This window comes from Schistosoma mansoni, chromosome 4 (genome assembly GCF_000237925.1).
Source record: "Schistosoma mansoni strain Puerto Rico chromosome 4, complete genome".
Classification (NCBI taxonomy): Eukaryota; Metazoa; Platyhelminthes; class Trematoda; order Strigeidida; family Schistosomatidae; genus Schistosoma; species Schistosoma mansoni.
The window spans coordinates 31,196,123-31,202,910 of record NC_031498.1 but is presented as its reverse complement, the minus strand read 5'-3'; positions in this window follow the sequence as shown (position 1 = coordinate 31,202,910).

Below are 6,788 nucleotides of genomic sequence, written 5' to 3'. Positions count from 1 at the left end.
GCCTGCATCCAACGGTGTTAATGTCTAACTTCAACCAATCCACGAAACTGAGCAACCATTCACCAATGTCATCAGTGAGTTAATATCTCCCAATTCGATTTAAATTGACGAAAAAAGCAAGATTACCTAGGGAATTATATTGTTGGATAAATACACATACCAGCTATATATATATTTATAGGTCGACAAATCGACCTCAACTTAGGCACGTAGGTGATGATCTTGTCTGAAAGAATAATCCAATTACTCCTTATAGCTCTCCAACGCTTGTATTACCTTGAATCATCTTATGGTTTGTATAGTAAGACTAGTTAATCACGAGTGTATTTGATATTGATGGTCAGTAAATATAACGCCACTCAAGACCGCATTAGTACTCTGTTTATATACCAGACAGACAGATCGCATCACACCATAAAATAGAAAATAATATTTGTACAACATCAAGACAAATGTGGCTGTGAACGTGGGATACAGTAATCAATAAACTGAATATAATTTAAGAATAGTAAATCGTACAGTAATAATCCATAGATCAAAATGAAGCTTATAATAAGTTGAATATGGATATATATAATCTAATCACTGAATAATTATACAATAAGAATATATATAGAATAATAGTCCATTAATAGGTCCCGGAAGTTATCCTTACTTACTTCTTCACTAGGATATAACACTTACCAGCCTTGTTTCACCAATGTATTATTTGTTTCTTTTCCCAGTTTTCGGAATTAACTATACTGATATTGGCTGATTAATCAGTTGACCACATCAGTAAATACTCTTCTAACATTACGTTAGTTAACTACACCATGTTGGATAATGCGATAAGACAAAGGTTATCAGAATTTTGTGAATATCATTAAACGCACGGCGGCTTTTGTATTTTTTTTCATCCTATTTAAAAAAAAGTTTCATTCCGCTTCGTCCAAATAAATGGCTAGTTTCAAATTCGTTATAATTGGCTATTTATTGCTTAAAATTAATATAAAATGTAAGTACTTGTCAACAGAGCACCTTTCGTTCAAATTATGGACGAAAGTAACGTACAAAGTACAAGCTCGATCGTTCCTCACGTTGTCAAAGAAACAGATAACATGTTCTTGAATATATTGTATCTGATAGCGTTCCAATCACTTGAAGCGTTTAAGAGCACTATCAGAACTTATGAAAGGGCGACGTACTGCCACTAAACAGTGCGAGATTCTCATTTCCGTAGAGATCAGAAACCGCATATTATATTTGTATGTTGGAGAAATGGCCGTAGAACACAGCCGATCAGACGAAGGAGGTAGTTTGATTAGTGTTATTATCTTGTTGACAAAGGACTGCAATGAACACTCAATGTCCGGCCTTCATCTTTTGTAAGTTTATTGAAGGTTACCGGACTGTTGCTCGTGGGAATGTTCATCGCAATCATGAGGCGATTCCCTGAGGTATGACAATAATTCTTGGATGCGCAGGTTGACGGACGCTGAATTTGAAACAGTAAGACCTCTACTGATTTTGGGGACAGCAGTACTCAATATTGTCCACTTAACTTATCAATCTTATGGAAAGTGCTTGAATGCTCAAGATTTTTTTAACGTGCCCCACAAAGTGTTCTCGCAGGCCAATGTTCCTGGTAAGCAATGTGCCTATTTATATTGTAAACGTTAGGTGACTACGCCAAATTGAAAGCTCACATCATATCACTTGGTGAGCTTTGTGATTACGAATTAGATGAATGAAATTGTCTTCTGTATTTCTTCTTCACAAATGCTGATCAGATGAATTTGTCAACTCGTTTTCTTGATGCTGTTGGTTTTGACACCCACTAATGCTGAAGTAAACACAAAAGTAATTAGTGACAGATGGTTACAGTCGGAAAGCTACCTCACCAGCGTTGCTATTAACAATTACTTGACTGTCCAAGTAGGTCAGCCAAGCATCAAAAAAGCATTGTATTCCTTATTAAGGCCTATGTCTGGAGAACAATATAGTATTGTCTACAACTACGCTCATTAAGTAGTTTATGGAAGGATGCCTTCAACGCCGTTGACCTTATCTGCAACGACTAAGTTTCTCATGGAAGCCTCCACTCTCAGGGATGTTACAATGTCGTTGATCCAACAGACGACAAGTGCAAACTATCTCACAAACATCGATTTGTATACCACGTTAAGTAATGACGAAGAAGATTTTCTTCGCTGAATTTTTTCGTTTTTTAGCAAATCTCTATATCATCTAATGAACACTAATCTGTCTAACAATCATACATGTAAAATTTATTAAGAATATTTCAATATTTCTTTACATTGTTCATCTAGACAAATGTAGGCTTTTACTTATTACATCGAAATTAATCTTTGGTATATCTAACTGTCAATTGATACAGTTGATCTTATTCCTACTTAGCAGTATAATCGACATAAAAATGTATTATGCTAGACGTAGGTCTGTTAATTTACACTTAACACAACCAATATTTCAAATGCTTGTCAAAAATAGTTACTTTTGTGACATTTAGCTATTTCGGATTTACCATTAAAGATGAAATATTCACATATTACGAATAGGTACGTACAATTTTTTTTTAGTATTCGTTTGTGAAACTATTCGCTCTAATTTAGACAAAAGATCTTATAAGCAAAGATGGATAGTGGCTAGCAGTGGAATCCAGGACGCACGCCACTTCGTCCTATTTGGGACTCGTCAGTTGGATGTACCTGCATCTCAGATAGTGGTTTGATCAAACGGCATACTCATAAAACATTTGCTGTTGACATGACGTGGAAAAAATTTAATGCCCATTTACCAGGCATAATGACCTATTTACATGACTGCATACACAGAGAAGTATTTCTTTTTTGGTTATAATTATAAACGGCTCAACTACATAGAATGAACAATGTACAGTTAAAAAACTTTTAATGGATTTGCAAATTAATGTAATTACAATCTTGAGTTTAATTACGTGACCATTTTTAAAGCTAAACTAAACAACACTTTTGTATTTAGTCAGTCGGTCAGCTACAACTTAAGACCAGGCACATTTATGCATCGGTCCAAGTTGCCATACCTCGTTAGCAAAACAAGATCAACAACGAATTCATAGAAGTAGTTAATTTAATGGTGGTAGTATATAAAAGATAGGTTGTATATAAGGATATAGTATAGGAAGGAAGAAAGTTATGAAGCAATTTTAATCTCAAGGTTTAAGGGATGATAAAGAGTGTATACACCTACGCCATTGTGATCGATTCTGAGTCATGTCACCTAGAAACTCTAACCATTGGTTACGATAGTCCCGCGGACCCCAACTAAGTAGTCTGCATCCACCAACATGGCTCAGACTAGACGTTAGTGACTTCAAGCTCTGATGCCACGTCTTCGTCTGTATTAAGAATTACTGTTTGCAAAATAACCAAATCATAAATATTATTTGATTCTTTCTCAGAAATTACTATAAATTTAAGATAGTGTAAAAGTTGTTTCATTTACCTATCCTTAACGGTCAGTATGATTAATGCATGCCCTATTCAGTATTTTATCATGATGATTTATGGATATGTTTACACTCTTACTGTTCCTCGTCGAGGAGCATAGGCCGTCCACCAGCATTCTCCATCCAACTCTGTCCTGAGCCTTCCTTTCCAGTTACCATTCATCCTTTTCACATCTGTTTCTATTTCCCGGCGTAATGTGTTCTTCAGCCTTCCTCTTTTCCGATTCCCTTCAACATTCCAAGTTAGGGATTGCCTTGTAATGCATATTGGTGATTTCTTTAATGTATGTCCTATCCACTTCCAACGTCTTTTCCTAATTTCCTCTTCACCTGGAAGCTGGTTTGTCCTATCCCATAAAACGCTGTTGTTGATAGTATCCGGTCAGTGAATGTTGATTATTTTGCGTAAACATCTGTTTATAAATACTTGTATCTTCTTGACGATGGATGTAGTAGTTCTACATGTTTCAGCTCCATATAGTAGAACTGTCTTGACGTTCGTATTGAAGATTCTCACTTTGAATTTAGTTGACAGTTTTTTTGAGTTCCATATGTTCTTCAATTGTAGAAATGCTTCCCTTGCTTTGCCAATCGTCGCCTTTACATCTGCATCAGATCCTCCTTGTTTATCAACGATGCTTCCCAGGTACGTGAATGTTTCCACTTCTTCCAGGGTTTCGCCATCAAGTGTGATTGGGTTGGTGTTCTCCGTGTTATATTTGAGAATCTTGCTTTTTCCTTTATATATGTTGAAGCCTATTGATTTAGAGGCTGCTGCTACATTTGTTCGTGTGTATGGGATAGAAGAGCCAGGTCATCTGCGAAGTCCAAATAAGCTAATTGAGATAATTACTAATGCAGTGTATTAATGTCATAGAATATGAACCGATCGACTCAGTGTTTTAGAACATATTGATTATATTGTTCACCTATGACTACGTTACTATTTTTTGAGGGCATCAAATGGATATGTTTCTAATTTCTTAATGGGAATATTATTATACTGGAATACAATTCTGCTTGTTTGAAAATTCCTATCATATTTAAAAACACATTCGAACGAAGAACATACTTTCCAACAAACTCTACTGAGTTTCTACGGTTTTAGAAACCGACAACAATTAAGTCTTTAAAATCTTTGAAAGAAACTGAATCTAAACTCGGTTACCTGTAAGTAGTGTTCGCCAGGAAACTTAAGTAATCTAAAACGTTGTTGATAGGAACTGATGAGAAGTCCCAACTCACGATAAAGAAGCAATCCATTGCTGCCGAAGATTTCAAGGCTCCACTAATTAAAGTCATTTTATGAATAACTTCTTCATTAATTGGAAACAGTACGTCGTAACTTACTTTCTGTCAAAGCTGGAGATTTATGAATTGCGTGAACATCGATATTCGTCTGGGAACATTAGTCAAAAGTATATAGAAAAACCAATAAACGTCTGACACCTGACCCCTCTCAGTAGATGACAAGTCAACAAACACTACAAAAGTATCTGGAACATGCAACAGTCTACCGAGAGTCATATTACCGTTTACTAAGTGGATCATAATCCTAGTCCGTTCCGTCCCGTTCGGGACACTGTGTGGACACAATGTTTGTTGGTGTGGGTTAGAAGAAGGCTAAATACCAAACCGAGATGACATGTTAGTTCTCGGAGTTATTGAATGTTGGTCTGACCTGCGCTACTAAATATAAGCTGTCAGTTGTATTGAAGAAAGCAGTCATCAAATATGACCATTGGTATAGGTTACTGAAAGTCCTCCTAGTTGAATTTCACAATACATAACAAGTAGTCTGTTGGATATTTTAATTGGTCAGTTAAAAAACTTTGATAGCGAAGCTGAAACATCTGCACTTTAAACACGTGGTATTTTGGGCATCTCATATCTATATAACTTTCATAGCACGCCTCCTAGTTCCATGCAACCAATTTTATTGTTAATCTAGTTGTTCTGAATTTCTTTCAGTATGCTCAGGCATCTACTTTGACTGGTAATCTTGGCTGGAGTAAATAACGGTTGAAAGGATTAGTTTTAAAATAAAAGTTAAGTAGCTAACTGACTGATGACCAAACATGTAATCTTTCTGAGAAACTACCAAATAAGATTAATTGGTACCCTACTGCATCTCATTAGTTGACAAAAAAAGCACTGGATTTAGATCTCATGTTATTTGGGACTGGTCAGCAAGATGTATATGAGACGGATGCTTTTTGGAGGATTCAATCATGTGTCACCAGGCTTTACAGTCAGCGAAGTTACCACTGTTATTTGGGCTGCATCCGGTAAAAAGCTAAATAAATCCCTAATTTTACAGCAGTAAGAGATGGAATGAAGTGAGTGGATGTAGCATCGTCACAGTAGTTCTTTGAGATCTTTACGTGTGTTCGTATTAATATCATTTAAGTCAATCACTGACCATATCCATCGATTGAATACGTTTTTACGATACCGCTCAGCTACATGTTAATTTAAATCAGTCATATGAAGCCTAGAACCCGACAAATACGCCCGTCGATACAAGTCACCCAAACATATTAGCACCGTGAGAGGAAGTTATCAAGATAAATACCAGGTATCTAGAAATTTTAGAGCACTTTTGCAGTTGACTTAGCCCAAAATCTGTAAATTTCTCCAGTCGAATGACGGCAGTATGCAAAAATGTAAAGGATGATAATGTCCTCTAACTGCTAGCCTATGTTTATGAGGTCAAACCCTCCTCAATCCAGTCCCCCAGGTAATCGATCTAATAAGTTTCGGAGGTCGTAGTGAGCCCGGCTTTGTTCGTCTGCTTCATCGTTTGGTCTACACGAAATGGAATTTGGTTGACGAAAATCTCAACCTGTAATGATAAGGCAACTAAGCATCTTTGCGAAATTCATAGGTTATTTATAATAGGTTTTCAAAATATTTCAAGACTATTTGTTTTCTACAGTAATTTTGAGAATGAAGTTTTGCTATGGATACAGCTGAAGACAGAATCAAGTAGATGGATTCCTTCCACAGAAGCAGAGGAACAATCCTAGCATATCACATTTTTTAAAATTTGGGAGGTCCACAGAACAGCTCACTTTCTTCATTACTTCAACCTCATAGTTTATTTCAAACTAGAAACAATGATATAACCAATTATTGAAAGCAAACCATAGAATCATATGAGAAAAATTAAGGGATCAGGTTTTCTCATATGAATGGCTATAAATGTGGCAGTAAAACAATAAATGAATTCGTCAATGAGCACTATCACAATAAAATAACGTATCATCGATTTTTCAAAACCTAAGCCAAGAAAATT